The sequence below is a fragment of the Lepisma saccharinum genome, chromosome 23 (assembly GCF_977018435.1).
Source record: "Lepisma saccharinum chromosome 23, izLepSacc3.1, whole genome shotgun sequence".
Taxonomy (NCBI): domain Eukaryota; kingdom Metazoa; phylum Arthropoda; class Insecta; order Zygentoma; family Lepismatidae; genus Lepisma; species Lepisma saccharinum.
In genome coordinates, this window is record NC_139251.1 from 45,095,271 (window position 1) to 45,109,398 (window position 14,128).

The following is a 14,128-nucleotide window of genomic DNA, read 5'->3' on the forward strand; positions in this document are numbered from 1 at the left end:
ACCATGACGTATGAAGTAACATGTTCACAGGCATCTAATACAACTGATAAGGGTTCACCTGACCTTGTAAATGTGGGAAACACGTTTCACGCTGGTTTCCAGAATGGAAATACGCGGTGGCTGTAGCTAAATCTGGAACGAACGGTGGAATGAGAAATTGTTTGTAGCATTTAACAATGACATTTCGCATTTACAAAATATGAGATATGTTGACTTTGATTTATTTATTATAGCAGACGGTAGAAAATTACTTACCACGAAAGTCAAGTTCTAAATTGCAGACATCACAATCTACTCCAGGTTGTAAAATACATTTGTGATAGACAGCAGATAGGTCAATAAGGTTTACAAGATTGCTAACGACTCTTAAGACAAACGTTCAACGAAGGTTATTGAGTGAGAAAATGGGAAATTGTTAAAAATAGCGGCCTACTTGACTGAAGATCGAAGGTGCGAATCTCTTATAGAACCGGCTATTTTTTCAACTAATTTTTGGTGTGTAATAGATTTAATGTATTGTCGACATTTATAAGAAACAAAATATGAAAACTCTCCTCCTCCGTAACGGTGCGGTCTAAGAGTCTGTGCTTTGGACTCCGACTGCAGCGGGACGGCATGGATTCGAGTCGTCCTGGGTTCTCGGACTGTTATGTGTATAGGACCGGTGGCAACCGACCATCGTGAGGAAATTGGGGAGCTACGAGTGACTGGTGTAACCTGGTTTCAGATATCTTATATAACGGCTGAGGGTTCGACGTGCTGACCAACGTCACCTCGTTGCCAGTTGAAAATCTCCACACCTCTAGGAAAAAAAAAAAGACTGACAGTTGGGAGTTAGCCCAAGGCCCTTCGAGGTTTTAAAATATGAAAACCATTCCTTCCCTTAATTATATTTCTCGTCATTGTCACGTGAGATTTTTTCAGTATGACTCCTGCAATACTAATTAGTTCCTAAGTGAGATAATGAGATGGACAGAGAGATATTAAAATATGAGTTCACTGTTTAAAAATAAGAATTAACACATTTTTATATTCACATACCTCTTTACAAATTCCTGAGCACGTCACTACAAATTAACCAATCTAGTGCACGCTAGAACCTTGACATACCAATATCTACTCTACCACTAAAAGAAGCCACGTCACAACCTCAATTTTCGAAGCTGTAGTCTTTCCATGTAAAACGATTACGTCGTAAATATAGTAGATTTTGCTTAAATGTTTTGTGACATTCATCCCACCTTTATTTCATTTGCTACAAAGGAGCGTTTGGGTGTGTTGTTTATAAAGAGGTGGGTGGGGATTATATTTCTAATTCACAGTGAACGAATTGGTCTTAACTTATAATCATGTCGTATGAAGGAACGAACTCGTGGGGTAGTGGTTATCGCACTGAGTTGTCACTCTAATGGTCGTAGGTTCAAATCCCCAGGGTTGCAAAAACTTTTCGTAAGCTTTATTCGTTCCCATGGTTACTATTTGAATTAGTCTTCTTTGAAATTAACAACGAAAGATTATACACTTTCAAAATGGTAATATGAGGACAGGTTTATTATTATAAGAATTGGTAATTTTAGTGGTCTCCACGCATCTAAAATCCAAAATACTAGATCGACGTTATTTTCCTACTGAATTCTAAGTCCACTTTATGCACAGATAGCCTAATCGGGCCTGGACCTACAGTTTAAAGTGAGATATGAACCAGTATGTGTCTCCACTTGTTATCCTGCACTGAACTTAAACAAACAGCTCCCCGTCTCCATTTCTAAAACAAATTTACATGAAATATGGTATTTATATGATATTCATTATTGATTTGATTGTTTTTATTACTGAACGTCAAATAAAACATTTTCTACAATCACCTCTTCGCCCTATCTCTCCCAATATCTTTCTGTCCCTCTCTTCTCCCCCTTCCCCACCCCCACACACATGTATCAAAATAAATATTTTCTTAGGTTTGTATGTGTATAAATATAACATTAAATACCCCCAAAAATACTATTTATTTTCTACTTTCCGTCACCCCTCTCCCACTCCCACTCCCACAACCCCTCATTATTATTGGCGTTCACCAGCGGTAATGTATCGACGTCTTGTAATCAGTGTGTCCTTTTCCGAGTTCCAGTCAGGTCGCATAATGTTTCAGATTCCAATTTAAATGTATCCCGAGTCGTGATTAGCCTATGTGTGCAAAAAGTGATGTTAAAACAAACTCTTGGCCTCAATAATGCAATTTGTGTATTTTCTTTCAGCTGTGGTTCCCTCTTTCCGTGAAAAATAACGAATTAACCTAATCATTAACTCAACAAATAAAAATTCATCTCTAAATTAATTAATGAAAACTGTTACTATTTTTTCGTAAATGTAAATGAAATGTCATTTCACTAGTGAAAACAATGAGAAAATTGTTCTAATGAGATGATATATGATTGTCAAACACATACATGAATACATAAATTAAGTTCGTGAACTATAATTGGGACAATTTAATACTAATTTGAAACGATTAAAAGCAATTAAAGCGACAAAGTAAATTGTTGCACAATCTTTCTGCTGATTCGCGTTATTGAAACAATATTTAACCAATGGGGACGTTATCTCATGTTTGAAAATGCTCCATTGGTTGAACTTCCTGTGGACAAGACCGTGAGTCACGCCTCCTGCTCCTCTGAATCGAACTTAACTCTGATTGGAGGATCGTATATTTCACAACACTTCCTTGTTTCAGAGCTACCAACATAATTTGGTAAGACGTTGGACTTAGAAAAATTCCATGCGACAGATTTTTCTAACATGACTGTACCAGGTTCTAACAAGAATAGTAACCATTTTTTCGTGAGGAAAACTGCATGAATGAAAATTTTCAAAAACCACGGTGGTATTTGTAATTATATGCATGGTCTTGACATTTTTAAATGAACTTGATTATGCTAATTTATCAAATTATAGTGGTTTCAACAACATATGTACACTCACTCGGGCCTTATAAGACCACGTTTACACGTATGTGTGTGTGTGTGTGTGTGTGTGTGTGTTAAAATTGGCATGTTTTGATGGGTGACAAGTTCGTGACAAAAGAATAAGCCGCGCGGCTTATCGTCTGGTGGCAATATATGTACTTCTTATTCTTGTTGCGGAAGCCGGCATCGTATGTAAATGTACAACAAAGGCAGCCGACTGTCGGCCATCACAGAGAGGCAATAACACTGCTTAAGCACGGCTGGATGTTTCTCTCAACAGCTGAAAACTGCTTCTTATTCTATTGCAAAAAAAAACTCCCAACATATGCTTCCAATCTGCAAGGCTTTTCTAGAAGGATACACGAAGTGGATGTAATGAATAAAAAATCAATTTGGGATTCTAGTTTGGCGTACAAAAAATTGGAAATGCAGCATTAATTGGATGTGAAAGCAGCTTTAAATGGGGCGTTTGAAGAGTTTTAAACCATTTTACCATTTACGTTCAATATTGTGCATCTTAGTGTCGTGAATTTACATAGATAATTCCAAGCGTTTACCCAATATTTTCAACAGAAATTACATAATTTTATAACAATAAATACAAGGATTTGGTTTCCTCGCGTTCTGAAAGTTCGAGGATTTCGCGACTGTAGCGCTGGTGTCGTTTTTCAACACACAACACTCCTCGTGCGGTTATTGCATCTGAGATGCCCCTCGCAGCGCAGCGGGGGGAGGTTTCACCCGCCAGTCTGTAAGCTTATCTTTTCTTGCCATCTGGGTTTGTGTTGTTCAGGCAGAGACCTTTATGAACAAAGAGAATGGGATTACAAGAGAGACGAAAGTTCCGATACTCACAATGGAAACTTTTGAGCAGCCGACGGCCAATCCGGAATGAGAAATTTAAATGAGATTGGCCAATCAGGAAGAAGTATAGAGCCTGTGCTGCCGCCACCGGCATCTCCCCCGAACTACTGCGGTTACCATAGCAATGCCGGAAGCAACGCGGCTTGCGTACAGGTAGAACCTATTCAACTTTTACGTTGAAACGCGCATTTCTATTTCGAAAACTTCGTTTGCGAATTAGGCACTTTAAATTAAGCTGCGTGGCTGCTAAACACTATTAGCGACGTAATAAGCTTTCGAAGGAAAAAATATGTATAATTTAAGCAAATGTACTTAGGAATTCAGGTTTCATTGTACAGGCTATTGTAATTTTAAAAGTGCAGAAATATACACGTAAATTAGAATTTCTCTTGAAAAGTACACGTAAAAAAAGAAAAGGAAAACTTACTAATTTCGGTGTACAGCATTTACTGAAATGCGTTTGTCATTCACGAACTTTGAAGGTGTATATTATGTTGAACGGGAGAAATATTGTACCAAAAACTCATACATGTCATGCAGGTGCGATGAAAGAAACAAAAAACAAGAATAAAAACCCGACGTCATATCAGTGATAATACAGCCACAGCTTTATTTTTTCCCCAGGAGGGAGCAAACAAACTATATCACCCTCATAATAGTGTTACCCTCACACAAACCAGTCCTTCATTTTCAGTTATGTTCCTGCAATGCCCTTACTTATAATAATTAGGTCCTCCTCGATGTTGATGGCGCAGTGGTTGCATAGTCGTCTTGTAATCAAGGGGGTCCCGGGTTCAATACCCGGTGGAGGCACATAGTGGTTCGGATCCCACTTTAAACTGTAGGTCCAGTCCCGATTAGCCTTCTTGTGCATAAAGTGGACTTAAAACAACAAATCAATTAAACCTTATAAAAATTAACATAAATTACTGTTACTTAATGAAAATGTGCTATATATATATATATATATATATATATATATATATATATATATATATATTTTAGGTTGACATTCAATTTGTAGGGGGTGTCCCCCCCTTCCTGATGACCATGCACATATTTAACTCCATGATGATTTGATCATTTCTAAAAACCTTGTGTACTTGTTTTGTTCAAATATGAGGGAAAGTTTTTGCCAAACAAAATATGAATGCATTAAAAACTACACATTAAGAAAATTCAAACCCTTACCTGACACATTACTTACTGGAAATGTGTAAAGAGCTCAACCAATGAATAATTTCATCTCTCCCAAATAAATTGTGCCAGAATTACATTTATAGGATAATGTGGGCTTCCCCAATGATGTAGTGGTAATACTTGTAATGATGAGTCATGGGTGGAGGCTCAATGCAGTGGTTTAAACTTTAAACTCTAGGTTGTCAAAATTGGCCTCTTAAGCCTCGAATTTTGACAAAAAATAATCTAGTCTTACTTAGAACCAGTGCTTTTTTCTGGGAAGAAAGGCTCCAGTACTCTCAAAGTAAATTTCTTATTGTGTTCATCATAAGAACTTTCCAGAATACAAAAAAAATGTTATTAGTTTTAATGTGGCGTACCGTTACATACCACCAGAAAAAAAGCACTGCCTGGATTTAGCACACATAGCATGTAAATATTCCAATCTAACACGCTTTTTCCTGTGACATATAGCAGGAGGCAAATCTAAACCAGTGGTGTATTCTGAAAATTTGACCTGGTTTACTGCAATAATTTTTACTTATTGTATACGTTTATTATTTAATTAGATATAATAGAAATAAAACATCAATGCAGGCATTCAAATAAAACAAATATTGAATTACGACAATTTCCACATATGTGAAAAAAAAAGATGGATTAGCAGCGTAAACCAGATAACATGGATGAATACACCACTGATGTAAACTCAATGAAAGGGGGGAAAAGCATCAGTCATCATCATCCACAGAAAAAATCAAAATTCAATTCAATTAAAAAGAAATCCCATTCATCACAACTTGCATGTTCACATCTTCACTTAAGAAAGTAAAAGATGCAAGAATTAAATTCACTACACTATGTGATCAGTTAATTCCATCAGATCCTTCTTATGATAAATTATTTTCCAGCAAGAAGTAAATGTAATAATCAAATTTTCATTATCGTTTATGTGGATGTACGTCACGGACACTGCCGGCTTGTAATGAATACACTGACTTTCAATGGAATCGTTACAAGCCAGCAGTGTCTATGATGTACATGTTAAGAAGTGTTGAACATGTGAAAGAAATTATTTTCATCAAAATTTGAATGAAACTGAACAGTGGCGTACGCAAGGGGGGGTTACGGGGTTTAAACCCCCCCTTGAGCTTGTGAAATATTATGAAAAATGCTGTGAAAAAATAATTTAAATGGCCAATTTACCACAGTCAGAGATCTGGGACAATACTATTACTATTACTACATCTACTACTACTACTACTACTACCACTAATAATAATAATAATAATAATAATAATAATAATAATAATAATAATAATAATAATAATAATTTGAATTATTATTTCCATGTAGCATGGAGAAAAGCACAGCATTCCAAGCACACGCGTCTTTCAGAGTGATGCCTTGAAAATAAGCACAAGTTCTTGAAAGTGAAATATGAGGGTAACTATGATTTAAAAGAGAAATAAAATGTTTTGTATTTCAGTTGCAACAATGTTCAATACTCTGGCGTACGCAGTTTTTTTTTGGGGGAAGGGGCCGGAATAGTAAATGTGGATAACACATGGCTTTGTTTTGGAGGGCAGGATGCATAATAAAATATTTCGTATTTTTGGAGCTTTTCAGTCTATTAAAATTGTATTCAGAGACAAAAATGGTAATCGGGACTCACTTTATAAGAGGTTTCGTATTTACACATTTTGATTTTTTAAAGTTCTTAACGGATTTTTATTTTAAAATTCTGATTTTCTCAAAATTTTGGTAGGGGCTGTAGCATCATCGGTAGAGGCATGCATATTTCGTTTTTGACAAAAAGAAAACGAAATTTGAAATAACACATTGCAATGTTAATTTTTAAGGTTTCTGAAAGGTGTGAGGTGCATTTTCCTACCCTGTTTTGTCACGAAATGATGCGAAATGAACTGCAAAATGCGAAATAGACTCTTAAACACGAAATTTACCGTTTATATACCTACGCGACACTTTCTGAAGTCTGAAGTATCCTGTGTGTTATGCAATTAACGGAAAATTGATTAATTTTGCTGTAAATATTTGAAAAACAAAAATGGACTCCTCTATACAGGAATAAACTTAATATTCTGGTAATGATTTAATGTGCTATTAGAAGGGATGTGTTTATTTTGTGTAATAGTGCAGTTTTTAAATCAAATTTGGGATTATTTTCACATTTTTAAAACCAAAATGTAATTTTATATACCGCTTTTTCACCGCTATAACAGCGAAATTTCATTTTATTTACAGCTTTTGAACCCGAAATTGACTCTGTTTTTATACTGAAATTTTGCTTTTTTATATACCAAAAGTATGTGCCTCTAACCATCGGCCATGCCTCTACGTACGCCAGTGTTCAACGAACATGTATTTTTTTTTGTGTGAACAATGAGAATTAACTAAAGAAAGTTCTTGGTTCGTTGTTAGAGGCTAATGTATAGACAAAGGCTAGGCGGAGAAGAATACAGTCACCAGTCTGCTTTCCCATTGTATTATTTACCGCAGCACGTTTGAATGTCTCTCTTTAAAATGTCTCACCTTGTTGACTAGACAATTATTCAAATGACAAGAAGCTTAACTACTGTAAAATGTTTTGTTGGTAAGAACAGCGAGGCAATCCAGATGTGAATTATCGGGGACATTTATGCGGGGAAGAAGCCGGAAAAATTTCAACCAATTTCGGGAATCTAATCCGGATCTCCCGCGTGATTGTCAGACGCTCTACCGACCAGACCACCGCAGCTCCTTGGATGAGTTCCATACTTTCATTATTTCAATTTATTTTAATATATTTTCTTGTTTTATGGATTTTTTCACCCTTAAAATGTCTCACCTCGTTTACCAGACAAAAAACAAAAAACAAAAAAATGCTCCCAGGATTTCATAAAAATTTAATGATTAGAAAGTAATTTCTTTCTATTGTTTTCATAAATGGTATATTTATGTAGATCTCTACTACATAATAGTAGTAGTGGTATTAGTAGTATTATTAGTAGTAATTCAGCTAATTAATTAATTATAGGTATTATTAATTAATTGTGATTATTATTATTTAATTAAAATATAATAAATCAAAGGTAATGTGAATTTGGAGAAAGTTTTAGAAATAACCCCCCCTTGACGAAATCCTGCGTACGCTACTGAAACTGAACCCATATATATATATATATTATCTGATGATAAATTGATCACATAACCATTGCTACATTAAAGAGTAGCATTTTTCATTGATTTGGCCCACTTCTGCAGAATATTCAACATCTAAGAAATAGCAGAAGACCCTTGACAGGCAAACTAACAATACTATTGCTTTTTCTTACAACCACTGCAAGTCTATTGTGGAGAAATGCAGTAACAATACGCAAGCATACAAAAGGATAATATAAACAAAGACGGATTCTCAAAATTTCATTATTGTCTCTAATTCATCATAACAGTACAGAAATATGTAATAAAAATATATAAATTACATATGAGTAACTGTTTCTCTTTGTAAAGATAACAAAAGTACCAGAAACAAAACCTCACCTAATTTTGTAATTTGTGATCAAATGAAGATTGATATGACATTTTAACCTATAGCCTATGATTGTTATGATATATGACCTATACTTATATTGGATTGATAAACATTGTTCATTGCTTATTGCTATATCAGCTGAAACCAATAAACTATCATTAATCTGTCCCTTCTATTTTGGGCAACTTCTCTGACATGAAACACATGCCCTGACCCAGAACCTTTGGTTATGAGATCATTCCATGTGTTTGGACACAGAGATAGGACTAATAATATTCTAAAAAAATGATTGTTCAGTGAAACCCTTACTAACATGTATCTACACTGTGTTGCAGCATTTTCTTTATTACGTGCCCAAATGCAAAAAATACTGGGTCAGAAACAAATGTGCCACGGAAAACTGGAAATACTTTAATAATAATAATGTAATAGTTGACTTGCAGACTCATGCAGATCATTGTCACTATATTTTTAATGCAAAAAAATAACACATGGGTTTATTTCACAATGTACGCTTCTAAAAAGACTGAATTGCAGTGAATATGTCTTGGTTATTAAATTAAAAAGAAGCAAGAATTCCCTGAAAACGTTTGGGACTAGACAACAGAGCAAACATTTCTATAGTTGTCTTGCAACTTACCATCAGGTAGGGAATCTATACCCCAAGCTCCATCAAAGTATGAGAACAGGTTGTCAAAACAAGAACTTTATTTTAATTTTCATGAAATTTCCTTCATAACGCTGACACTATTCATTGTAGAGTACATATACCCTTGTTTTTCAAGTACCAATCTGAAATACTCTTATCTCCCTTTATTCAATAAAGATACATTAAATCTAATAAAGGGAAGGGTAAAAAGGCACCTGCAAAATATGCAATTCCTCACAGTATATCACTTTCTCGCATCTATACAAACACACACACAAATGAGCAAATGACCACAACAAGAATTGAACTTTTGAAGAATCAAAGCACTCACGAATTACTTTTATCTTGACGTAAACTACATAACAAGAAAATATTTCAAGATCAGAAGATTTTGGAGCATGAAAACACAAATTTACGCGTTTATGGTTGAGCTATTAGAATATATTCCACAACAGGACATCTTTGCACAGTGGGGCAGTAAAATTAATATCTTATGAGTTTTTACTTCATTTCACACTTGTCACTTAATCTGAGCTGAAACCACTTTCACATTATGTATAGACACTGCACAGTATTTCTCCGCATTGCGCACTTCCAGGACTGGTCTTACAACAGCATCCAACCAATGGGAACATCTGTAAAACAAAGAAGAAAAGTTAAGATTACTTTCACTCTTAATTGATAGTTGTACACACATGTAATGAAAATCACATATGCACCCTAACTAGGTGATCCAAACACACACACACACACATGTGCATATGGAATTCAAGATCTGAAGAAATTGGAATTTGTAAAATTTAAAGTTTGTTCACATGATGCTTATTCTTTATGTTGAAGTACTAAATCAGAATTTTATATTTTATTTGTTATGTACTCTAATTACCCTATCAGTGTGTGCCTTGGCTGCCACTACTTTCATCAGGAGGTGAGAAGGTACTAATTTACTATAGTTCAAACAGATTTTTTCATTTTTACACAAGAAACTACTGACCGCAATAAGTTCCTGTAGCATTGTCTAACATATGGAAGGTGTTTTCTGTCATGTCTGAATGTATCATAGCGGAAATTATTTTTTTAAACTATGTTTGCCTAACCTAACTAAACCTAACCTAACCTTACATAATGTTTCTTGGGGATGGAACAAATTTTAACTATGTTTGCCTAACCTAACGTTACGTAATATTTCTTGGTAATATTCATTCCATCCTCAAGAAACACTACATAAGGTTAGGTTAGGTTTAGTTAGGCATAGTTAAACAAAATTAACAATTTCCGCTATGATACATTCACACATGACAGAAAACGCCTTCCAGATGTTAGACAATGCTACAGGAACTTCTTACGGTAAGTAGTTTCTTGTGCAAAAATGAAGAAATCTGTTTGAACTGCAGTAAATTAGTACCAAAAATGGTTGCTCGCACGAGAGAAAATGCATTCCGATGTAATATTGATACGTGTCAACAACTAAAGCGTGTATGCATCAGTGTAACAGGCCACGTCGTAGATAATGTGCATGCACAGTTCAAACCCTGGTGAAAATAGCTCAAAAGCTAGCTTCATTGTGACATAGGTGTGTGTGTGTGTGTACACACACTCTTTCTTTCAATGTGTTTTCTTCATTTCTTCATTGAGAAATTGCTTTTCAGTACTGCTTTACAAACATATTGTATTGTGGAAGCATTTACTTTTGAAGCAGAAAAACCTATATTCGAGTTTTACAGACGGAGCTTCTAGAGTGTTGAACTCACAATTTTGCCTTTAAAGGTGGTTGGTATCTTAAAAGTACTCCTAAACGTCTCCTTAACATACGCAGTAATCGAATTGAATAACATCCAGAAAAGAAGAGACAGAGATTCCTATTTTGACATTTTATTATTTTTACTTCATATAGTTAATAAATACTTCGAAAGTTCAGAGCTCACAGAATCTTTTCAGGCGGAAGGCTTCAAACAATCGTACCAATTTATATTAATTTATTGAAACTAAAATTAAATAATTAAATATTATTTTCGTTGTATAAAACATTCTATTTTTAGTTCGAAGACAATCAACGCGTGTGTACACACACACACACACACACCATCACACACACACACACACACACACACATACATATACAGCATATACAGAATTGATGGTATAAGTTGTAAGGGGGAAATGTACACACTAGGAGAAGCCAAGAGTAGCATTCAACACGTTAAAAGTAAAAGGCAATACACAATGGAAATACGAGTTGTTGAAATTTCCGCATGTTTCTCAATAAGTCTCTAAAGCAACAATTTTATGGAACTTGGTCCTTTATGTTGAACACGACTTCCTGTTTTCCAATCATTCTCCTGACTTTCTTCCTATTCAATTTCTCAAGATTGTAATCTGCATCTTAATCCATGTCTTCCTCTTGTAGTGCATGTATCAATAAAAGTTCAATAATTCTTACAACAACAATACTTGATTGTTGTTGGTTATCACTGTAGTTACTACGAAATTTATTTGAAATGAAAGGGTCCAGGGGAAAATTATTTCAGTGTGAATGACTTTGAAGGGAATACAAAGATTATATATTACGAAGCAAGGTGCAAAGATAAGGTAAAGTGAGACTAAATATTAAAGTTCTAAAGACAGACGTAGCGGGAAACGCCTGCAAACAGAATAATGTCAACCTCTATTCCACGTAGTACGTCCCGGTCTACTTATTGCATATTAACTCTGGCGTCAATACTCAGGGCCAGTATAATCCTATGAAGGATTTTTGTTTTGTGATGTCCACGCGAGTTGTAATTCTCTATTCATTCACTTCATCAGATTCATTTCCATCGTCGCGATTAGTCACACGTGGAAGAAAAGCGGCTTAAAATAACATAATTCAATCAATCAATCAACGATCGACGTAGCATTCGTATGGAAAAACAAGAGGTTACATTATTGCTGTTAAGTTAGCAAGGGCAACGTGCTGCAATCACAATTTGATACAATTTACCTTAGCCATTGGTTTGCCCAATATTTCTGTAGCATCTTAATGACATTGATAATCATGAAAGAAATATATTTTCTAAGTTGCTTCACATGAAATATTTTCTATACACTTTGGAAACTCTTAAATTGTAATACAATTAGTGGCGTAAGTAGGCAGGGAATCACAGATTCGTAACTTCCCTTAAATTTGCCAAACAATCTTTGCAAATGACAGTTACTCATGCATTGATGATTTTGAAAAATATGCTTTCATTATTTAGGGTGAAATTTTAGTTTGTAAGCAACGAAAAATTTTAAAAAATCGATGAAATAGTAACAAATCCATTTTCTTGAAGAATGGGAATTCTGTTTTCATAAAGTGTTTTGTTATTTGTGATTATCATTCTGAATTATTTGTATTTTTAAATACGTACGCGTAATAACATTTTTTATTCCTTTCGTGCATTTCACACGTATCTATTGTGTAGGTATATGGCAACCCTGAAATTGAGTGTAACTCTACATGCAACCTACCAACGCCTTGTGTAAGTTAGGTTACATAGTAAAAATGTCGGAAAACTGTTTGTGAACGCTGTACCAATGGTGGGCTTGTGCCACGGTACCTCATCCCAGTCTTCCTGCCATGTGTCAAGAAGGTAGCAACGAGTGACATTCTACAGGTCCCTGGCTGGCAGAAGATGAACTAGAACATTGCCGTATACATAGGCACAATTGTCGTCAGTATCGACTGCTTGGTTTCCCCTGGATAACCACGTGACTAGGGACCCAACAGAAGCAGAATTTAGCACTGACACAATGGTCGAACGATGAGATGCACTGAAGTCAGCGATTCCGGAGTCTGAAACGCAATGGTCGAATCAGTACACACGGACTTTCTTCAGAGAACGAACATGAGAGAAGTCCACTGTCTTTAGGATTGCTTACAGTTCTGCCATGAGGCAACTGAATCGACTGACTTGGACCCATCCGTACAAAATACTGTAAAATTGGGTTACTGGATCGAAATTCCACAAACTTCTGCTGGTTTTTGGATCGGATTTGGGATGTTTTTTTTTACTATTCCTTACTGAAATACGCTAGAAAAAATTGTGATCACCCTGTATTTTTAGCAATAAAAGAAAAACGATTCTCAATTTCCAGGAGTTGTCAATAAATGCGATTTTCAAGATGAATGGAACTGTTGGTACGGAAGTATTTATTATAAACGTTCATGATGAGTAATACAATGAAATCTCGTCGTGCTGTTTAGTTTATCTAACTGTGGTAATACGCACTTTCGCTTTTCATTGGTTATCGTTTATTTTAGAGACAAGATAAGAGGCAAATACTTCAATGTGTTCTGTTCTTACTTTACAGTAAAGATAATTTATATCGGAAGAGTATCAGCAACAGGAAGTTAACACTTGTCAGAACAATGGGTCAGTTATTGAAATCTTCCCTCTTGGATAAGTGCAACATAATTAGTCTTCACTTTAAGAGATTGTTGAAAAATATTATTGTTACCTTATCTAATACTTACGAGGCATTACAAACACTACTAAAAGAGCAATGCGTCTTCTCGGCCATCTGTACAGAATCACTGAAATCCAACACCAATCATCCATCAGCATATATTACAATATTTCCCCCCTTATCTCCCCTATTCTTGAATACTGCTCCCCTATCTGTACCATGGCTTCAAAAAATAATCTCTCCCGGCTTGATTCTGTCATCAACTTTTTCCTCGCCATTGCTCGCCACAGAATACCTTCTCTGAGGCACCTCCATAATACAGACATTGTGTCTGTCTTGAATATCCAAGCACTACGCACTCGTCGCGAATTAGCAGACATGAAATTCTTGCATTAACTTATGAACAGCAAAATTAAATTCAAATTTCTGATCAGCAAATTTCATCTACGAGACCCAACACGGCCAACCCGCAACGTACAGCTCTTTCACAATCCCACCTCAAGAGCCTTC

General features: G+C 35.4%; 1 protein-coding gene across 6 annotated transcripts in view; it reads left to right on the forward strand.

Annotated features, from left to right (window-relative positions):
• LOC146005387 (hemolymph lipopolysaccharide-binding protein-like) overlaps positions 1–14,128 on the forward strand; it is a 102,518-nt gene that overhangs the window by 60,590 nt on the left and 27,800 nt on the right. Inside the window, exon 1 of one of the 6 annotated variants that reach the window (XM_083144617.1) lies at positions 11,690–11,779. The exons of the other annotated variants lie outside the window; for them this stretch is intronic. The gene's annotated coding sequence lies outside the window, so the exon portion shown is untranslated. Of the gene's footprint in view, positions 1–11,689; positions 11,780–14,128 lie in introns of those variants that run through there. 6 annotated transcript variants of the gene reach the window in all.